General features: G+C 38.6%; 1 protein-coding gene across 1 annotated transcript in view; it reads right to left on the minus strand.

Moving 5' to 3' along the window:
* Nucleotides 1–10,763, minus strand: part of LOC134223166 (NAD kinase-like) — a 107,367-nt gene extending 96,604 nt beyond the window's left edge. The window contains exon 1 of the mRNA XM_062702303.1: nt 10,212–10,763. The gene's annotated coding sequence lies outside the window, so the exon portion shown is untranslated. The remainder of the gene's footprint in view (nt 1–10,211) is intronic.
* Nucleotides 10,764–24,160: the final 13,397 nt, after the last annotated feature.

Below are 24,160 nucleotides of genomic sequence, written 5' to 3' on the forward strand. Positions count from 1 at the left end.
CCAAATCGTATGCATGGGCTCTACTGACTTGAATGGACATCTTATTGCTGTCAGATTTGTACCGAGCGCAGTTGACCTGGTAGACCAATTGATCCAAACTCCAGAACAGTTTGGAGAACCTACAACATCTGATTGGGGTATAACTGAGTTGAAAACTATACACGTGGGCTCTTCGGATGTGTGTGGACACGACTTGTCAATTTCAGATAGCTATCGAGCATAGTTGACCAGGTAGACCGATTGATCCGAACTCCAGAACAGTTTGGAGAACCTGAAACATCTGGTATGGGTATAACTGAGCTGTAAATCATATGCGTGGGTTCTAAGGACTTGTGTGGACATGATTAGTCGATTTCCGATAGCTATCGAGCTCAGTTGACTTGGTAGACCAATTGATACAAACTCCAAAACATTTTGGAGATCCTAGAACATCTGCTCTGGGCAAAACTGAGTAGAGTATCATTCCCCTGGCCTCTATTGACATACATGGACATGATGGGTTTCCGTAGTTTTCATCGTCAACATTTGCATATCATTATTCATTACTATAAAGGTAATTTTGGAGTCGCTAGGGATGTACAGAAGAAACATTTTGTTGACACATAGTATAGTCAATGCTAGAATAGTGTTATAAAACATTTTTTGAACCTGTAAGTTCCAACTGAAAAATGTCATGTAAATAGAAAATTACTATATTTTGATTTTAGAAAAACATCCTTACTCACGCCCCTCTAGGAACAAATTGAGCATCCCTAGAAACATATCTCACCAGTATAAAGAAACTAGATGAGATAGGTAAGACATCCATAAAACAATTGTTAAAATCGGTCGAAAGACGCTTGAGATACAGCTGTTTGAAAATTTAGTTCCCACGATGTTCTGATCACTGTATTCGGCGTGTTCATGCTTATGTTTACTTCAAGAATGCATTGAAGAAAAATGCTATTTGCTCAGATTTGCGCAAAACAATCATCATATCCCCGAAAAGCTGAATAAAAAACCTTTGAAATAAGCCCGATTCGGCAAGCGTGCGATTGCGTGCTCATAGTTAAAAATCATGTTGAACAACATCATGTCTTCGCCATACATGTTTCAAGCAATTTAAAAAAAACATCTTTGATTTACCATTGGATCGACATGATGCACCCCGTGCAACTTTCATCCAATCTTTGAGAAATTTTGAGGAAAGACATTTCAAACATTATGAAAAATTATAAAAATACTTTCGAAGCTGTACGCTCAACTCAGTTTTCTTCACTTTTTTTCCGCCTTGGCATCACTGTGCTCCGGCCAAACACTCCTCCCTGTTTTTGAAGATTTTTAAAAACATGCCATTTTCAATAATCGATATCTCCGCCCCCGATAAAGCTACAAAAAACGTTAGTACCAGTTTTCCGCTTGAAATTTTGTGAAGATTTTACAAAAAATATTTAAGATGCAAAGCAGTGTTGCCAACTACATTATTTTTATAATAAAATTAAAAAATAGCATTTTTCTCAAAATACGTATAAATATTTTTTTGATTTCTCAGCGGATTTGAGTTTACCAGGCAATTTCCTGTCAGGAACACTTATCGTTACAAAGTAAAATGAGCAGTTGCTAAGTTATGACGGTTTTAATTAGGCATAATCGAAGGTTTTCATTCAGCATATCGTTGAATTCGTTCTGTAAAGGTAAACAACTATGATAATGTAGTTTTTTTAGTTTTATCCGAATAATTTTCAAAAAAAAAACATATTTTTGCAGCACATAATGCTTTTGAGGCCGATGCCAGATTTCCACTGAATATGTTTTAATGGTTTAAAGTTATTTTTGCAATTCCTGTTCATAATACCTGGTTTACAGTTTGTCTTTGATTGATAAAACGGCATACTTTTCCATACCAACGAAATGGGTGATTTAATGACCATTATGCAACTCAAATGGGTTGCATACATTTCATTAAAGCACTCATTTGGGTGCTTTAATGACAAACCAACATTAGGACAGTAGTTACATGACTATATTTTGCTCAATTAGCTCTGCTGGTGGGCTACAAAGGTTCAGTTTAATAGATCTTTAAACGAGGGAAATGCTTTGATTCCATTAACTTCATGTTTCAAGAGAGATCAAGTTTTGCTCCCGTAAACATCAGTTTGAAGTACTCGTGGATTACACATACACATACTGTATGAGTGCCTGCTGCTCCTGCTAAAACGCATTCGGGCGGCCGATGTTCGGCGAATTTGATAAATCCAATTTTGTAAAAAAAAAAATCCTTAAAGAGGGCAATATTTCAGTCAGATTCGCTGCACGCTTTTGTACTCTTTTTTCCCTGAACTTTTTGTACGATTTCTTGTTGGAGGGGATTACCCCTCTTAAGATTAGGGCAGCACAAAATACCTTTTGTGTCAACGCATTTTTTCATGTTCCTTACTAAGCGTTCTGATTCAGTGTTCGCCTGAAGATAATGAAATTTTGATAAATATTTCAGAACATAAATTTATAATCAATAAGGGGTGGCCCATAAACCACGCTAAATTTTCGAACCCCATCTTCTTTAATTCCTTATTACAGAGGTTCCCAAACTTTTTGAATATGCTAGGTGGGTCTAGCAGAATCCAATATTGTTTGCGACCCACAAGGTGCAAAATGAATTGATTTTTAGAAATTTAATAAAAAGTGAGTTATATTAAGCAAATCATAATAAATTACTTTATATTCCTTCATTGATTGGATTTGGATTGGTTTTAGATTGGATTGGATTTAGATTTGGATTGAATTTCAAACGATTTGTATTAATGAATAATTTTTATTTTTTTTTATTTTTAGGGCGTCTTAGGGGAAATGCTACAAGGTTAAAAGACTATTATTCTTCCATTTACTTCCACTATTCACTTTTATGTATCAACAAGCAGATACGTATTTCGTTTCCTACTTGGAAACTTCTTCAGTGTTTGTTATTGACTCTTGTTTGTCTTGCATCTGAAATATTTTTTGTTAAATCTTCACAAAATTTCAAGCGGAAAACTGGTACTGACGTTTTTTGTAGCTTTTTTAGGGGCGGAGATATCGATTATTGTATTCACCTGCAAGTTCACTTTTTCTCGGTCACTTGGCGCGGAATGACCCAAATAAGATTTACCAAAGCTGCCATATCTCAGCAACGGCGCATTTTACTTTGTATCGATAAGTGTTTTCGACTGGAAAAAGTCTGTTAATCTCAAATCCGTTGAGAAATCGAAGAAAAAAATATACGTATTTTGAGAAAAATGCTTTTTTATTATTTTGTGAGAAAAATAATATAGTTGGCAACACTGCTCAGCATTTAAAGTATTTTTTCTAAAAACTTCATCAAATTTCAAGCGGAAAACTGGTATTAAAGTTTCTTGTAGCTTTATCGGGGGCTAAGATATCGATATTTGAAAATAGCATGTTTTTTAAAATCTCCAAAAACAGGGAGGGGTTTTTGGTCGAAAGGGCGGTTCAATCACCATGATCATATGGTTATTCAAAATAATGGACCAAAATTAATATGTGCTAGGCATTTTTCATTATTTTTAAATAGGTTAATTACGCGTGCTCGGTCAGTTGGCGCGGAATGACCCATATGTAGGGTTTCTTATCCCATTCCCGGCCTAACATGCGTACGACTGCATTATTTAATTGATATTTATGACAGGAAGCAACTTTTCATGAATTTCGTGGGCCGTGCAATACTGCAAAGAGGGTTCACTTATGCTTAAAAAAAGGCTTTTCGTTTGAAACAGCTTTCATTTGATTTAAATTATCGATGTGCAGCACTCATTTCAGTCATAGCGATTGCATATCCGGCCCACTTCCAAACCAGTTCCCGGCCTAAGCAAAACTTCGCTCAATCTCTCAACATCTTACTCTCATTCTCTCTCGGGACGGTAGAAAATTCGACGTAAACAAAAATATGCACGTTCAACGCCGACATGATGCCAGATGGTATTATTTATAATAATTTTTATTTGGTTGAAAAGATATATTCACTCATCCAAATTACTTCCAAACGCTTAAAAACTATAGTTTTTTCACTTTTTGAAATCGAGAGAATTATAAATAACATGATATTAGATATTTTCCTATGAACGATGAAGGATTTTTTTAATACTAAAAAAGACTCCTGGCTTTTTGGCAGCACGGGGCGGCTAGAAGTTCTCAGGCCGAGGTGAAATTTTGTTCGGTTTGAGGATACATTTTTAAATGCATTCGAATATGTGAAACTAACAAATAGAAAATATTAAAGTGCGTGAGTTTAGAATTATTGTGTGGTTATTAACAGCTTCAAGCAATGATTGTATCGAGAACTGTGACGATTTTCAGGTAGGTGTTTATATGAAAATACCGTTTACCGTAAAAGTGGAAAGATTCACTCCGGCTCAGTGGTGTAGCAACGGAGAGCGAATGTTCGGAATCTACATTTTTGTTTTCTACAATTGGATCAATTAGGAGTGAAATCAATGGTTGGGAAATATTGAGTATTGTGCGAAATAAATGGGAGACTTTTTTCAAATTATCAATCAGAAACCTACGGCTTCCAAAAAGTATAAATCCTTAGTTTTCTGTGCAGTAAGCCGGGAATCGGGTCCATAGGCCCAAGTAGTGATTTACCCTATACAGAGATGATAAGTGAGAGACTTGCTCTTTCTCTTTAGGATTCAATCCCTGATTCTGCTTTTATGTAAATATTCGAGAATCTAACTATGATTACAAAATTAGCATCGTATTTTCGGAAATATCAGAACATGCAAGTCAAATGATTCTTGTCATATTGTGTTTCGGTTCTAACAAAGGCTTATTGCGAGGTGCGTTTGTCAGTAACAAACCCGGTTGACGACAAAGGGTATATTGTTAGGCGTTGCTCGAATATTGATTCCCTGCTAATTTTGCAAGAAACATGAATGACTTACAAATCAAGCTCTATCTGGTAAAAGGGCGAATGTCGCAAGATAGAATTCTCTTCGTCGACTTCCGCTCTTTTAAATAAAAGTGACAAGCAGAGGATTTCTTTGCAGTTTATCACCTCAGAATACTTCCCATTGTTTCCTATCGTGCTGAAGTTATAAACCACAAAAAAAAATCCGCTGCTTGTCACTTTTATTAGAAAGAGGGGAAGTCGACGAAGAGAATCCTCTCCTGCGACATTCGCCCTTATTCCAGATAAAGCTTGAAATATGAGAGGAGTTGGGGTAAACTAAGTCATACCTTCCATCACAGTGTCGTGCAGCTGTCGTGTCGAGCTCATTTTTGTTAATTTTGGTAATCGATTCAGTGCGACGAGAGAAGCCAGCGCGCGCATAAAATAACTGAGTGAGCGTGTCAATGTACGTCTCAATAACAATGTACGTCTCATGAGGCTCATGAGGTACCATTCATTGATTTCAAGGCGGCATACGACAGTATGGACCGCGTAGAGCAATGTAGAATTATGGACGAGAACAGCTTCCATGGGAAGCTTATCAGATTGATTATCCACCGTTGCTTTGGGTGGATGGTGTGCAAAAATGTGTGAATATTTCGGGCGAACACTCCAGCTCGTTCGAATCGCGCCGGGGACTAAGACATGTGATGGACTTTCGTGCCTGTTGTTCAATATTGCGCAAGGTGTCATACGGAGAGCCGGGTGTAACAGACGGGGTACGATTTTCAACAGATCAAGTCAATTTATGTGTTTCGCGGATGACATGGACATTGTCGGCCGAACATTTGCGAAGGTGGCAGAACTGAAGGTGGGTCATTTCACATCAAACCATTTATAATAATATCTACCCAGTCTACACCATATGATGCAGCATAAGATGCTAAAGTAGAGGCGATTTACGTACATGTTGTATGGGGAAGTACATATATCGCCTCCACTTTAGCATCTTATGTGACGTCATGTACAATCTTGTGTTGAATGGGTAGGGAGTGTGGGCTCGATTCCCGCCGCGGTAAAGGTAGCCTGCATTTTAAATGGGGCCGGTATTTTGATTTTCCGTGTCCGCAATATCGCATATGTAAAAAAGGGGAAAAAATCCGCGGACCAAATTCCCGAGGTGTGAGGCTACCTTAAGGAAAAGGAGGAATGTGTCCTGTCCGTTGTCTTAAGTGTTCAGTATGCACGACCTCGGCTCGTAGACGGTGTTCCTGCCTTTTGTTTAATGTACGAGCACGGATTTCCGGATAAACTGCCGGTTGGTCATGACAACGATCGGATGATTTGCGTAGTTCGAGTTTTAATGGCATTCTCGAGTCCCTACAAACTAAACCACAAACAAATAACTACAGTTTGGTGAAAAAAAAAATGGTTTTATTTAATTTAATTTATTGTTTGCATCAGGTGCTGGATCCATGGGATAATGAGCCTGTGGATAGAGTAAACAGTGAAGGAGACAAGTTTCCTAATTTTCGTATCGCCCTTGATGCAATGTTAAAAAAAAATTTCGTTGCAAGGATGAGGACGGAGCAGTGTACCTCAAATTAAAAAAAAAAAGTTCTCAAAGAAGAAATACCGCAGTTGTTTCGGAGATTCCACGATGAGCCAGCAACGGTTGCATGATTCTTCAAATTTTGGCACAAACTACAAACTCACTATTACTGAACGCCGATGCAGCAGAAGATCAAAGAATATGTGAGAAACTGTAGATGTAATGTTTCCAAAAGCGCATTTGCACGAAATTCCACGTGGCGTTCCATATTCAAAAGGAACAACCGCACCTTAGGAAATGCCGCAATGTAATCAGGCGACTTATTGCATAAAAATCAGTTGAGAACTACTATCTAGAAAGTTGTATGATTTTCTTAGCTTTCGTGCACACATATACATACACACGGACCAACAGAAATTTTGCTCAATTTTTTTTAGATGATGGTAATAGTAGGGTTACGGATGGTATTCTCGACAGGGATCCATTCCCGGCACATGTTCAAAAACTAAAGACAGTAACATTATTTTGCCAAAGCTCCTCTGTAATCAACTGTGCCTACTCGAGAATTAACGATCCAGCTAGTTGAAATTGAAGCTAAAGGTGTAATTGCGCTTTAGAGGGGTGTGCTGAACCGCAATGACATGGTGGGAATACCACTATGGCCTCCGGCTAATAAAAACTAAAAACATGTTTTGAGGGGAATGATAGTCTTTCGATAGAAGAAAGGTAACAGTTTAATTCAAACATTTACATGCAATGGTTTGCCGATGTCATTCATTTGTCCAGTGAACTGTAGACAATTCTCCCCTAATTTCTGCTACTCGATGAACTGCAGTGGCCTTTATTCTATAGAATGCATTCAACTGCTCCCGATACAAGTATCGATTTTGAGGTCGAACCAATCTGCTTCTAGTCTGAATTATTCATCCCCGATACCGGTATGAAATTGTTTGATGGAATGGCGGCGGTGTACATAGGAAGCAAAAGCAGAATGAAAGAATCGGGTCAGATAAGATTAAATAACCCTCCGATGTTCACAATTTAATTTTTGCTCAGAATCGCTCTTCCAAACTTTACACAGCTGTGAAACATTCATATCACAGGTGACGTTTCCCATTCGCGGTTTCTTATCAGAACACCGGTAGTTGTGTCCTGACTTATTTTACTGCACAACTGATGTTAAAGTGTCAAACACGCACGATAACAATTTTAGAACGCATGATTTCGATAAAACTGTTTTCAGATTTTTATGCATGTCATCGTCACCAACATCGCTAATCATGAATGATGGGGACCGTACGAATCTTCCAATATTATCGAATTTGTAGTCCCACGAGCACATAATTAAAAACGTTCTACAAAACGTGGCGCTCAATTTGTGTTTAATTATTATCCCTGTGGTCAGGTGAGATCGTTCCTTCATTGGTTCAAATTTATTCATTTAGATTTGAACACTTTCACAAGATTTCTTAATATTATGAATGCAGAATACAACATGAATGGGAATTCTGAAAATCCACACCAAGTGACAATGAAAAATTATCCAATTGTTTACTCAAGTTTTCGTGTTTTCAGTTGGATCTGCATCAAAAGTCGTATCTGATATCTCATGTTTAGTAATGTAATTCGTAAGCTCCAACATTCTACTGCAAAATAGGATGCATGGTTCAATATCCTTTCATGAGCTTCTGTTAGAGTAAGTTTGTACTTTGATATCCCGATTTTATCACCCCCCCTGGTTAATTTTGGGGTGATAAAACAGGATATGTGACAAAATCGGAAGAAAAAATATTTCCATTTTTTTAATTCATTCCACAAATATGAATCATTTTATGCCTTGGAAAAGCAAAAGGCGTGAACGGTACCCGTTATTTCTTGTCGAAATTACTTACATAATCGTACTCAGAAGTCATTCATAATAATCTACAGGCGGTGAAAGTTATTTAATGAAAATCAATGTTGTTTGCGGTATTAATTACGGAAGTGAAAAGAATGACTAGTTTTTTTTTCTGTGGCAAAATCGGGTCGAAAACGTGATAAAACGGGTTGAAAACGTGATAAAATCGGGGGTAGACAAATTCGGGGAGTGACAAAATTTTGTCGAAACTGTATGTGCCGTTCCAATGCAATCCGATTTACCCACTGAAATCAAAATTTCACTAAAGCTTGATGCCTCCGTTCTAAATAGTTCTAATGTTGATTGTTGCTTTACCGGAATGAAAGTGCGTCGAAATTGATTGCTCTATAGCATAGCGCCATGGGGCAACCTTTCGATCGATGAAATTGCTAATCAAAATGTCAGAAGCCGCTAGCCGCTTTGGGAGGGCACGCCTGATGGTTGTAAAGTCCATTCACTTCGCCCAGCGCTGGAGCACAATCTCGGGTTCTTGCTAAACTTCTGTTGTTGTTGCTGTTGAATGTAGTTCACTAATCGAATTCACTAAAGCGGAACATGCCGCGCCACAGACGGCGCGTAACCAACCAACCACCAACACATCCGCGCTTGCTGCACGCTGCAGTACACTGTGATTCAGAATGATATTCAGAAACAAAAAAAACAATATCACCGTAATGCGGGGATTCTATTAAGGTTCTCCCAAACACACGCGGCGCGATTTTATCGCTTGGTGATTGCGATTCTGTTGCCGTTGATATGGAAGCTTTGGTTTGGGGGAGCCTTCATTCAAACAAATGTCAATAGGATAGAGGTGCTATCCAAATAGATTGTCTCCTTATTTTAAAACACCGTAGAAGTGGAAATGAGTTAAGACATCTTGATAGTACAAATAAACCTAATTTGTTTTGTTTTATTGCCGTTTAATAACAAACGATTAAAAATACATGCATTTTTAAATAGATCTTTCAACAATATATATTAATATTAATTCGATTCCATAAAAAATCTTCGGTTCTACAGATTTTCATGGATTTCATCGAATTCTTAACAGAAGAACTGATCAGTGCAGACCCCATTCGATTTTGACAACATTCAGTTCTGGCAACATTCGATTTTGACAACAAAGCCATTCGATTTTGACAACATTCGATTTTGACAACCAAATTTTTATTTCGTTTTTTTTTTAGATTTGTTTATAAGCCGCGTAACTTTTTTTGCTTAATAAACTGCCTAAACATTAAAACCAGCGTAACAAAATCGCGTCACAGTGTTTCCAGTGACGATATGTGAATTATCATGAAAAAACAAAAACTATTCGATTTTTGCAACACTCTATTTTGGCAACATACATGTTCCGAACGTGTTGTCAAAATTGAATGAGGTCTGTAATTGTTTCACAATTTTTCACCAAACAGTAGTGCTGTTGATAAATTTATGAAACTTCACAAAGGTCTGCGATATGTTTCAAGTTGGGAGAGTGGTAAATTGTGAACAAACCTTCTACTTCCACTTTAATTTAAAAAAAGGCTACATCGACAAAGATAACTCATGTTTGACCCATGTCCTTGTTGCAACAAGAACTCGGATCCGTAGACTCTTTGACGGTATATTCATCATCTTATTATCATCATCTTCAAGTTGACTTCAGAATAAATAGAGAATCATAAAAACATAAATCAAGATTGATAAGAGAGAAAAGTCATTTTCATCTGTCTATATGTTTTATCGAACACTCGTTTATTTTTCTGCTTTTTTGTGTTGTAAAACTTGTTTTCAGCTCTGAAAAACATCATCCTGAACCACAGTACACACTAAAAGAGTAATAAAGTCCAATGTCCATATGACACGCTCGAGAGCGCGTTCTGCAGCGTAAACAACAGCACTTTGGATTGACTTACAAAACGATAGCTGCAGAAGAATCCGATTATTTTATCAATTTATTTTTATTGTTTCACCCTGAGATTCACCTCCGCAAACCTCCGGGTACGAGTTTCTCATAAACCGCTCCAGGTTTCACACTCACGCAACCCCGAACAGTATCTCAAATTTGATTCCGAAGCACTGTGCTGAGCGACACTCCGATCACACACTTTCCGCGAGCTCGATTTCACACGACTCTCGATTTTGTGTCCACTTCGGTAGTGATCGACCGCCCCAAGAAATTGTCACCGCAGGCAATCTATTTTGCGAGAGCTACCATCATACATCAGAAAACTGCACTGTGCGTTCTTTGGACACGACTAAACACGGTTTAGAATCCACTCGCCCAGCACCGAGCAAAGGCACGTGTTCTATCACTTTTGTCCAACTACGGGTAGGTAATTAATCGATGGCCTTAGTCAAACCAAACCGCCGCGACGCACCTGTCGTGATAAGCTCAGAAAACTCGCTTCGAGGTGCACAACAAAGAGCGCGCCCGCACTGCCACCTTGTGCGATGGCCAGTCTCGCGATCACTACCCACCACTGGTGCAACGGTTAGAGGTTTTGGCAGCGCGCGGCGGCAACCAGCGCGGCTACTTCACAGCTATCTGTCTCTACGGTGATGATGGTTGCGCGCGGCTGTCGAATTGAGTCATTATTATTAGTGTGTTCGAGAGAGCTCGCCGATGCGATGTCTAGTGTCTGTGGGCAGACATGGAAAGCCTCGCAAATCCGCACCGCACCGCGCGCGCACGCCGAACGTCGTCATCGTCGTCGTCGTCGGCGTCCTCGCGGTCGCCATAGGATCAACAACAACAAACAATACAACAACGCTGGATTCGACGACCCGAGCACCAAGGTGTAACAGTTGAAACAAAGATAGACCTTGGCAGGGACGGTTTGAATAAGTGTACATATATTACACTGGTCGGCGATGGAAAAAAAACCCGAGTGGCACAAGAAGAAATCTTGCTTAACTTTTCAAAAGGACCTAAGTAACATTTTTTTCATGAATTAATTTGAATACTGCAATCAATAGCTTTCATGTTGTTCTGTTGATTGCGCTATTAAAACTAATTCATGAAAAAAATGTTACTTAGGTCCTTTTGAAAAGTTAAGCGAGAAATGGTTTATCAAATAGGAGAACCGAATTGGACAGCAGTTCTACTGTTGAGGAATCGAGACACATTCTGCCTATATGTAATCGTATGATATTTTAACCAAAAATGAATAACAAAAAATCCATAGATTCGCCTGAACTTCACGAGCAGAGTCCCTTCAGGTTTCTTTAAAACTTTCCCCACACACTTCAAACAATACAATGATATGGAAATGCTAATATCATGTTCAAAACTACGACGTACATTTTCATAATAGAATTAAAAGCGAAAGTATAAATTTGATAGTTATGTTGGGAATTATTGACTTTTCTTGTTATGACATTTAGGTCAATCATGTATTTTGCATTTTTGTGCCCTATGGCCCTTCAACTTTGGTTGTTATTCTCTTCTAAAGCTTGCTTTATGATAATTTTTTTTTTCATTGAATTTAACATTATGGCCTTGAGAAGGAACTGGTTAATTAAAAAAAATTGATAATCTAATTACACTAATATTAACAAAAGAAATTTGATAACCTAATTTAGAACTATCGCCCTAATAGCATGTTGATCATAGTTTGTGTAATGGATACAAAACCTTTCATTGCGTTCGTCTTATTCTTATTATTCTTCTTCTTCTTTTTCTTCTTACCGCTAGGCTAAGGAGGGCCCCAAATCGTTCGTGTTGTGTTTTCATACCGACCAGACAGTGTACCTTAGAAGTTCGTGTCCTGGGAGGAGTGTTCAGAATCATCCTTGGGAACTTAGGAATTTTGAACTCGTTGGAGTTTCATATGAGTTTTTGCGCAACTCCCCCAGACCGGCCAGCCATATTCGATCATAGGTAGAATGATTTGATTGTAGACAGTAAGCTCATTTTTCAGAGAACAATGACGATCGACGGTTAATCAAAGGATATGCCGTAAATCGCATATTTGTCGCATGAATAGGAAACCCAGCAAATATGGGACAGATATGCGATTCACGGCAGTATAGTAATTAAAACTAATCAATACACTTTGTCACCGTTTTGTCAATCTGTTGTTATTTTCAATAAACTTACTGTCGAGGGTCAAGCCAAAATAGTCGGCTTTATTGGCCCATTCCACTGTTGTGACATTGAGGGTAATATTACAATCCCCAGGCGGAACATGTTTGGAGGATTCAGAGTGGCGATGATGATGATGGCTAGGGCTTTTGCTGCGTTGATACAAATCTGCAAGCTGTCAGGACATTCAGGCTTCTTTGGAGTTTGGCCCCTAGCGCTCTGATCACTCGCAGAAATAAATACAGAATGTTATGCTGGAAACCGCGAGAAAATTAGAGTTTACTCGTCGAAGTTATAAGCTTTTCTCTGAAAGGAAGTTCGAGCAAATTTCATTTCTTTTCCACTAGAAAAGTAATAAAATTACAAATACAACACCTCTGTACGATGCTAATAACTTTGCCTGCTAAACTCTACACTTCTCGTGGCTTTCAGCATAATATTCTGTTTTTAATTCTACAAGAACTGCATGAGTACCTGACGCAATTAACATAGAAATGGTGTCTGCAATCAGCGCGAGCGCACCCAAACGGTGTTTCGGTGCAGATGGAAACCCAAGAAAATTTTATCTTCACTTGTTTATCGTAAATCATCCCAATGCGGTGGAGGACATCATCATACTGGTGAAGCAAAAAGGAGATGAGGCCCAAATAAATAATGAGAAAAAAATTTCTTCATCAACGAACTGTCCACTAGACCTGTGCGCCGCCGCCGCCGACACTTATTGACGTACGCCGACGCCGGTCAAGGTGTCGGCGGCGCGCCATACGCCGATTGGCTCCACGCCGCCGAATTTCGTATTTCACGCCGATGATTGGCCAACACAAAAATCACAGTATGTAGTGCGTTTGCGTCTACCGGACCAAGGCAACCTATCAGGCATTGATTAAATAGCTGTTATACCTTTAGCAGATTTATTTTTATCTCTGGCACTTTTACCGGCATTGGCGTGTTAAATGCTAGGTCATCCAAGAACTTCTTGGCAACAGACCTCCAAATCTACGAGCGTAGCGATGAACTCCTAATTTCATATGTAACTTCATGTGGAATAACTTCATTCTGGTCGCATTGGGTGGTTCATCATCTTTTTTAAAGATTTGAATGTTACATATCTTAATTGGTCTAGTGCTTATATTTGCGGCTACAAGTCAACACTATGAAAGTTGAACTTGGATTCCCAGTCTGGTAGGATTTTTTTAAACTTCCCTGAGCATGGAGTATCATTGTGATAGCTTCGTGATATGCGAATTCAAAAATGGTAATTTGGCTTCTGGAGCTGGAGCACGATGGGACACGTGACCCATCAAATTGAACATTTCCTTCACTCCTCCTTGTACTTCAATTGCCAGAATTGTTCCAAAAAACGGGTTTAATTTATTTTTATAAAAAATTCCCAAAGACATTTCTTGGTTTTCCTGAAATAATGCCTAAAGGATATCCTGGAGGAAGTGCAGAAGGAATAATTGAAGAAAGTTCTTAGAGTTTTGAGGAATTTTTGGATTTATCCTCGTGGATGATTGCCTGGAGAAAATTCTGAAGGAATTCTTGGAGGAATGTCCAACAAAATTTTTAAAGAAATTTAAGAATGTCGGCAATTTCTTTAGGAGTTCTCTAGAAATTCGTACGGAGATATCCGAAATTTCGTCCTAGAATTTTGGAAGCAAAAGGCGGAGAAAATTCCGAAGGAAATACTAGACGAATATCTGAGGCAGAGTAGAGACACTTACGCGAAGATAGAAAGAATCTCCTTTCAACAGTGTAATCCAACAGACTAATAAATAAATACGCAATACTTTATTTTGATAAACAATACCCATATAAATTTCTGGGATTTCTTGAAATATTTTCCGAAGAAAGTCCTGGAGAAAATTCTGAAGGAATGAACCTGAAGAAATTGCTTAGAGTCTTGAGGAATTTCTGAATCCATCTTCGTAGTAATTTTTGGAGGATTTTCTGAAGGAATCCCTGGAGAAAATTTAGAAGGAATTCTTGGAGGAATGTTCAAAAAAAATCTTGAAGGAATCTAAGAATGTCGGTAATTCATTTGGAAATTATATCTTATATCTGAAAATTCGTCCTAGAATCTTGGAAGGAAATGGCGGAGGAAATTCCAAAAGAATTACTAGATAAATTTCGAGGGAATGGAATGCCTTATGAAATACCTGGAAAAGTTTCAGAGGAATTGTTAAAATAATTTCCGAAGGAATTTTCAAAAGTATGTGTATGTACAGTTATCCATCATTCTGGCTTGAGTCTTGCTCTGCGTAAGGCTCCACCCAATATTACTGTCGAATTTAAAGACCATTCTGCTTTCAATGCACTGCTGTATGAAGGGCAAAAACCGGAGGCGGCAGACCCGTAAGCAGAGATTCTTACGCGAAGCCCGCGGGATCTCCTTTCAACAGTGTAATCCAACAGACTAATAAATAGATTCGCAATCCTTTTTGAGCTTTTCGAGGGGTAACTTCTTTGAGGAATGACGCGTCAAATCCTTTACAACTGTGGGGAGTGTACCCATCTACATGGGTAGAAATTTTTATTTCCAATTCCAAACAGATTTTTTGAAGCAATTCCTGATGGAATTGTCAAGATCAATCTTATTTAGAAGAATTTTTGTAAGAACATCCAGAAGAATTTCTTAAGATATTTCCTAATGTTCTAAGAAGTTCAGAAGCAATTCCGTTTTTTGAAGGAATTCATGAAAAAATTCCCGATGGAATTCCTGACAGAATTTTTGAAGGTATATTAGAATGAGTTTTTTGATGTCTTTCCGAAATAATTCCTGAATATATTTTCTTATTTAAGGTGTTTTCGAGAAAATCTGTAGAAATTTTCGATGGAACTCCTGCAGTAAATTCCCAAGAAATTCTTGAGAATATCCGAATATCCGCCATCTCGATATTTTGGTAGTTTTTCTTGGCATGTAGTCTAAATTCTAGAGTCAAAACTGAGTTTGTTTCACTACTGTCCAGATTTTCGAAGAAATTCTTATAGAAAATATTTAAATTTCAAAAGCTATTTGCTTGAAACATCCACTAAAAATCCTTCATTTAAAATTCTGTTCGAAAACCTCTTCAGGTTCTCTTTTGGTTATTCCTTCAAGAATAGAGTCGGAATTTCCTCCAGGAATTTCTTCGAAAATCTCTTTAGAAAAGCCACAGGAATTTATATGGATTCAGGATTTATGGATTTATATTCATGCAGGGATTCCGACAGAAAACCTTCTGAAAGGCCTTTTATTTATTTTTCAGAAACTCATTTGGAACTTCCTCCAGGAAGTCCTTAGAAAATTCCTGCAGGAATATCTCCGAAACGAATCATAAGGAGGAATTTTTAAAGGAATTTTCGAAGAAACTCGTAAACAAATATTAAAAAAAATGAATGAATTTACAAACAAAATTTCCGAAGATTTTCCAAAAGAATTTCAGAAGAGATTCCCGAAAGAGTTCTTAGAGGAATTTTAAAAGAAATTTGCGGAGATCTATAGGAATTTCTGAAAAAGTTGCTAAAGGAATTTCAGGGAGGAATGTTCGAAGGCATTCTTAAAGAAAATTTGGAAAAAAAATCCTGGAGAAAGTTCTAAATAAATTCCAGAGAGAAATTTCGAGAAAAACTAAAAATATCTTCCTAGAGTTTCAAAAGAAATTGTTGAGGAATTACTGGAAGAATTTTTTTTTTAGAAATTCCAAAAACAAATTCCTGAAAGGAATTTCTAAGAAAAAAATCCTAAGTCTAACTCCAAAGGTTTTTTTCAAAAAGGATTTCCGATTGTATTCCTAAATCAGTGTCCCTAGGTATTCTATAGTCCTTGAAAGATTTTCCATTGGAATTTCCTAAGAAATTCTTAAAGGAATTTTCAAAGGAACTCCTAAAAAAGTTTTCCAATGAATTTCTAAAGAAATTCCCAAAAGACTCCGTAAAGGAATTTCCGAAGCAATCCCTAAAGTAATTTCTAAGGAAATTTCTGAAGGAACCTTTGAAGAAATTTAGGAACGAATTTGCGAAGAAATACCCAAATAAATTTTCAAGGGAATTCTTAGAAGAAGTTTTGAAGGAATTCATTAGGGAACATCTTAATTAATGCTTAAAATTCATTTTTCGAATTTTCTGAGGAATATATTGAGGAATTTCCGAACGAATTTATGGATTTGTATATCCAAATTGCTTTCCAATGAACTTATGTGCTGTGATGCGACAATGTCCTAGTGGAGGATGTGATGTAAACTTTTGCTCTGGACATACAAGCTACACCTATTAGGATGTTCACCCCATCAGTCTGACTGTAGCTAGTAATTCAAGACAAAATTTTCAAAACGACTTATCTGCTTTTGTAAACAAAGATTCAAACGACGATTTGACGATTTGACGATTTGAATCTGATAGCTCTCCCACCCAAACTAACACCATCAATAGGTAGGTGAAGGTTTCCGCTACCTGTTGATGGTGTTGGTTTGCGTGGGAGTGCTATCAGATTCGTCAAATCGTCGTTTGAATCTTTGTTTACAAAAGCAGATAAGTCGTTTTGAAAATGTTGTCTTGAATTGTACAAAAATAATAATAAAAGGCATCATCTGGTTTGCTGCGTGAAACTTTTTTTCTCAACTCAAAATTCTTCACGCCGATTCACGCCGCCGCCGCCGCCGCCGAACATTGCTTACGGCGTGACGCCGCCGACGTCGCCGCCGCCGATGTAAAAATGGCCTTACGCCGCCGCCGTTCACAAATACTTCGGCGCACAGGTCTACTGTCCACGCTATTACCCCCAAGTTATCGGTTATAATAAGCAGATGACGTGGAAATTTTCATTGTGGTCAACTGCATCCAAGACTGCCATCTACTACAAGAGTTATTGAATGTTTTCGTTGAAAGGTGCTCTAAGAAAACTACGACAAATCGTATATAACTATACTATCTTAAATCAGCATCTCAAGCGCGCGGATCATATTCATGACCTAGAAGTCATCCTTGATCCAGCTTTCTCATACCGACATTATATCCAAGGCTAACAAGCAACTGGGTTTTATCTAAAACAAACTAACGAGTTTCGTGATCCTCTATGCCTCCGGTCATTATACTGTGCACTAGTTCGCTCTATACTGGAGTAGTGCTCTGTCGTATGGTGTCCATATCAGGCGTCGTGGATTTTAAAATTTGAGGCTATTCAAAGAAAGCTTGTCAGCTTGCGTGATCCGCAGAATCTGTCGTCCTACGAAGACCGTTGCAGGCTACTGGAATTGCATTACATTACTTACATAACATTACATTACTGGGAATGCAGACAAGAAAGAAGATATATTAGCCAAGGAAAATTGTTGCAGGGTGATATACATTGCGCTGAAGTATTGGGACATTTTAACATCTACGCAACCGGAAGAAGTCTCCGTCAACGTAATTTGCTGCAGCTTGAACATCGTCATGCAGAATATGGCCTTCATGATCCAATTCGCTTCATATTTACCAAGCTTAATGAAGTATTCCACATTTTTGATTTCAACCATTCCGGTGCTACTTTTCAACGACATCTACCAGCTAAGGGTGTATTAACGATATGAAACAGGTGAGGGCCCTCCTCATACTAGCGGTAAGATGCGCAGCTATAAAGCAAGGCCATGCTGAGGGTTGCTGGGTTCGAATCCCGGTGCCTCTCTAGGAAATGTTTGGTTTAGAAATTGTCTCAACTTTCCTGGGCATAAAAGTATCATCGTATTAGCCTCATGATATACGAATGCAAAAATGGTAACTTGAAGAAACCTCACGAATAATAACTGTGGACGTGCTGAATTAACACTAAGCAGCGAGGCGGCAATGTCCCAGTGGGGGATGTAATGCCAAGTAGAAGAAGAAAAAGAGTTTCTGTTAAACGATTTTAATTTTTTTTTTCACATGTTACATGATGGCTTCCTTTTCTCGTTTGCTGTCGTCGCTGAGCCCGCTCATAATATGTACCACAAATTGTAATATTTGAGAAAAAAAGAGGTTTTTACGCCTATTTAAATTTCATTTGCCAGTAAAAGTTTCATTTGTAACCAATCCCGTTCGTGCATTCCTAACACGGACATCAGAATGATGTCACGGGCCTTCGGGTTCACAGTGTATTTTTTTTAAATCCGCAAAAAAAATCCAGGGGAATATTTTATTAACTATATACTTATTGAACAGCCACTCAGTGTTACAATTACTACAATGAGTTTTTTATTTACCCTACGTTTCGACACGGGGATATTAAATTAAATATTAACATTATTTTATACTTTGCTTTTCATTTTCTGAGAAATCATATCATTAAACTGACTTAGACTCGGAGTTTGGAGCCACAACATTAAATAATAATTCGTTGACGTATTAGCGGAACCTCCTCTATTTTAGTATGGTTATTGCTTCTTGACTTGCTTCTTATTTATGTGATTTTTTCAGCAATTGGTTCTGTATTTCTTTGTTTGGCGATAAGATGAATATATGTTCAATGAGATGAAAAACGGGACAGTTCCCTTAAAATAGTAAATTTTGCAAAAATGCCTGAAATTTTTATTAATAGAATTTTTAAATTTTAAATACTATCATCAATAAGAAATCTTTAAATGTCCTTCATTTGCTTGAGTAAATAAGGGCATAATAGTTAGAAACAAAGCAATTCTGATTATGTATTTAATTATTAGTTTTTTCAGAAGTTTTGAATAAACAAATTGCTAATAATTCTACACAGCATGAAATTTGTCGTTTCCAATATCAATACCTATAATCAAACCCCATAAACTTAAAAGTTTAATGTAAATACGTTACGTTTATACAAGTCCTACGTCAACTCGCGGTTATGTTTAAAACAATACCCATTGTTCGTTTTTTGATTTCTTGACCTACTCGACCTTATTGCCCTATACTGTGCTTTGATTGTTGGTCTTTTGGCCACATCAAAGCACGCAGTAAATCCAACAATACCGAATCCTCCGTTATTACTAAAGCCCAAATATAATGGAAGACATTCCATTTCTGAAAAAAAAAATGTTTGAGAGGGTTCGAAAATAAATTTTCTTCCAAAAATTTTGTCTCTTCCAAACCTCCCCCCGTGGCTTCGCCACAGGTAAGTGGATATTGTTAGGTGGTTTTGAAAGCTATCCAGCAATACATCAAATATCATGGTTTTGTAACACAGATTCAATGAAAGATACTTACGCAGCAGATAGATACATTGGCCACTAATTTTGAAGGGTATATATTAGGGTGGCTCAAAAAACACTTTTTCAAATTTTTTGATGGGCCGTCCTCTTATTCGGTTCTATTTGGTGCCCTGATGCTCTGGACAAAATTTCAGCCTAATCGGTCAACGTTTGGGCGGTGCTAAACTCATTGGATGTTTATATAGAAAAGTGTATGCAGAAACATCCCAAAACAGTGATTTGCAGTTGGACGGCACAATTTACGATCAAGAACCATGATACTCATTCAGTTCTTGTAGAATTAAATACAGAATGTTATGCTGAAAACCGCGAGAAGATTAGAGTTTATTAGGCAAAGATATTAGCATTTTACTGGAGTGTTGTAGGGGTGAATTTATTTCTTTTCAAAGGTAAAAGAAACGAAATTTGCTCAAACCCCACTTCAGAAAAATGCTAATAACTTAGCCGGGCAAACTCTAATCTTCTCGCGGTTTTCTGCATAACATTCTGTATTAAATTCTCCAAGATCTGAATGAGTATCATAGTTCTTCATCGTAAGTTCTGCCGTCCAACTGCAATTCACTGTTTTTGGATGTTTCTGCATACATTTTTCCATATAAACTTCCAACGAGTTTAGCACCACCCAAACGTTGACCGATTTGGCTGAAATTTTGTCCAGAGCATCAGGGCATCAAATAGAACCAAATAAGAGGGCGGCTCATCAAAAAAATTGAAAAAAGTTTTTCCCATACTATTTTGAGCCACCCTAGTATATATGCTATATGATAATTAGATGCGCGGCTAAAAAGCAAGATCATGTTGAACAAAGCTGGATAGGATTCCCAGTTCGGTGCAGGAAAGAATGCTCCGAAACACACAGTAGATTACTTGGAGAAAACAAAAATTTTCAGTTTGATGTGTCGCAAGCTGTTTTTCAGAACCAATTAAATGGCCACTTCCCTGGGGTCATAAGGTTCCCAGGGAACCCCCGAAAATGGCCGATGTGCCCAGATGTTCTGCAAATGTCTTCTATTGTATTTGCGTTGCAAAATCATGGAGTTCGATGTGTCGAAAGCTGGGTTTCAGAGCCACTTACAAAATTACCACTTCTCTGAAGGCACCAGGTTCCCAGGGAACCTCCGGAAGTGGCCAATGCGCTCAGAAGTGCTTTAAATGTCTCCTATTGTATTTGCGTTGCAAAATCATGAAGTTCGATGTGTCACAAGCTGGGTTTCAGAATCAATCAAAAAGTGACCACTTCCCTTGGGGCATCAGGTTCCCAGGGAACCTCCGGAAGTAGCCAATGTGGTCAGATGTTCTGCAAATGTCTTCAATTGTATTTGCGTTGCAAAATCATGATGTGTGTCGATGTGTCCCAAGCTGGGTTTCAGAACCACTTACAAAGTGACCACTTCCCTAAGGGAACCAGGTTCCCAGGGAACCTCCGGAAGTGGCGAATGTGCACAAATGCCCTATTATATTTGTGTTGCGAAATCATGAAGTTTGATGTGTCGAAAGCTGGGTTTCAGAACTACTCAAAAAGTGACCACTTCCCGGAAGGCATCAGGTTCCCAGGGAACCTCCGGAAGTGGCAAATGTGCACAGATGCTCTGCAAATGTCTTCTATTGTATTTGAGTGGCAAAATCATGAAGTTTGATGTGTCGCAAGCTGGTTTTCAGAACAACTCAAAAAGTGACCACTTCCCTTGGAGCATCAGGTTCCCAGGGAACTTCCGGAAGTGGCCAATGTGGTCAGATGTTCTGCAAATGTCTTCTATTGTATTTGCGTTGATAAATCATGAAGTTCACACTTAAATTTTTTCACCGATCTCGGCTGTGCAAATCTCGGTTAAAGTTCGTTAGCTGAAATAACGGCTGAATGAACGTATGATTACGGTAGCTCCTTTGAGTGCCGCAGTAAACAAATTGCTTTTTCAGCTGAGATATCAGCAGAAAGTCACGAACCGAGCGCTCGGCTGTGCGGATCTCGGCAAAAGAATCAAAAAATGCCGAGCTGAAGTGTGTTCGAGGTGTCGCAAGCTGGGTTTAGGAAACAATCAGAAAGTGACCATTTCTCTGAGGGCACCAGGTTCCCAGGGAACTTCCGGAAGTGGCCAATGTGGTCAGATGTTCTGCAAATGTCTCCTATTGTATTTGCGTTGCAAAATCATGAAGTTCGATGTGTCGCAAGCTGGGTTTCAGAATCAATCCAAAAGTGACCACTTCCCTGAGGGCTTCAGGTTCCCAGGGACCCTCCGGAAGTGGCGAATGTGCACATATGCTCTGCAAATGTCTTCTATTGTATTTGTGTTACAAAATCATGAAGTTTGATGAATCGCAAGCTGGGTTTCAGAACAACTCAAAAAGCGACCACTTCCCTTGGGGCAGCAGGTTCCCAGGGAACCTCCGGAAATGGCCAATGTGGTCAGATGTTCTGCAAATGACTTCTATTGTATTTGCGTTGCAAAATCATGAAGTTTGATGTGTCGTAAGCTGGGTTTAGGAATCAATCAAAAAGTGACCACTTCCCTGAGGGCACCAGGTTCCCAGGGAACATCCGAAAGTGACCAATGTGGTCAGATGTTCAGCAAATGTCCCCGATTGTATTTGCGTTGCAAAATCATGAAGTTTGATGTGTCGTAAGCTGGGTTTAGGAATCAATCAAAAAGTGACCACTTCCCTTAGGGCACCAGGTTCCCAGGGAACCTCCGGAAGTGGCCAATGTGGTCAGATGTTCTGCAAATGTCTTCTATTATATTTGCGTTGCTAAATCATGAAGTTCGAGGTGTCGCAAGCTGGGTTTCAGAATCAATAAAAAAGTGACCACTTCCCTGAGGGCTTCAGGTTCCCAGGGACCCTCCGGAAGTGGCGAATGTGCACAGATGTCCAAAGGTGCAGCTTCCATTCCCACTATTGCAAAATGATGAATAAAAACGATTGCATCATTAATAGAGCATTTACTACTAGTTATCTACGACTAAAAGGAAGTTGACCTATTGTTGACCCCTTTGACCCTGGGGGGCCCCTCGATAAAACCGTACCCAAGGACCCAATCACCAAATCAATACACTTACACAAAAATATAGGGTTCAATGCATCTTTCTTCCAAGTTTCATGCAAATCGGTCGAAAAACAAGGGAACGGTAGATTTTACAATTTGAAATCGTAACCCGGGCCGAAACGGGTTAAGCGACTATCTGACGATTATTTTTCGTTGTGACTAAAAATAAGCGGAGAAATAGGATTGAAAACTTTCTCGACACTCTGGGCATAGTGTACTTGTCACACAAGATACATTCTCATGAAACGGCGGACATAGGTAAACTTTCAATTAATAAAAAATGCTAAAAGGCTAATAGAATACTAAGTTGAAAAGCAGGCCAAGTTCCAGTTGGAATGTAGGGCCATTGAAGAAGAAGAACAAGAAGACAATATCAACAAATTAAAGATATACTTGTCCACTGTAATCATATTAAAACCCACCAATCAATTTGTACAACACTCAATATTTTTTCCACACGCGTAGTGTTCCAGCTTGGTACGCCCAGTTTCTGCATAAAAAAGCTTTTTACATCTCCTTGTATGAATCATTGAGAATTAATTTTTGCCTTACATTTACTGAAACATTCTTCTCGGGATATGCGAATACAGCGTCAACATTGAGTTGAACGAGGCAGAGCAAATTTCAAATAATAAATACGCCGTGTACTTACGATAAATATATGCGTCGACCGCATTCGTCGTTTTATTAACTCTCGCTTCATCGACAGACAATGCTTCGCTCGATAGTACCCAATATGCGGCGACTCTCACTCGGCGATAATAAATATTCTCATCAACGTGTCTGTAGTGGACCAGCTTGTATTATGATAGAAAAACACACAACTGGTCTCCGCTCAGCCGTACTTCCTCCCCTCCCTGAGTCGAACCCCACAAACCATCACGACCTCAACAATCATATCGCTGACCATGCTAATAAATAGTGCCTCCTGATCCGTGCAGGTGAGAATCGAGCTCGGTCGAAGTGGTGGCCTTTCAGCAATGTTCCACCAATGTGAGTATATCTAATTCACTCTTAGTTAGTACATACTGCTACGTACCTATGTATTATATCTCGCGTACAGCAAGTCATGTTTGTCTGGATGATGATTTGATCACAGACCCAAGAAGAAGAAGGTATGGAGAGGTATGCTGTGTTGAAGCAGCCGATGAATGAAGGAGAGCCACCGTTGCCGTTGACACGCTGTGCGCTGTGCGTTTTTCATTGATCGTGTCTTGCTAAGTGGTAAAATGATTGAGTCACCATGAACTGTGATTTATAGCGGCAGTATTATGGCTTTATGTTTAAACAGTTGCGATTGAAGGAATTGAGTTGTTTCTAGTTGCCACCAGATGGACGAACGGTGATATAACGGAGTACAGTCAAACCTCCAAGAGTCGATGTTCTATGACTCGATATCAACGCATGGAAGCAAATCCTGCCATATTGAAAAAAAATCTGAGTTACTGTGATGGTCCCTTTAAACTGCTTTCCAAAGATTCTCTATTCCACTTATTGATATTTCCATGAGTCGATGGTCCCTTTAATATCGACACATAGAGGTTTGATTGTACATTGATTTCAACC

This window comes from Armigeres subalbatus, chromosome 3, assembly GCF_024139115.2.
Source record: "Armigeres subalbatus isolate Guangzhou_Male chromosome 3, GZ_Asu_2, whole genome shotgun sequence".
NCBI lineage: Eukaryota > Metazoa > Arthropoda > Insecta > Diptera > Culicidae > Armigeres > Armigeres subalbatus.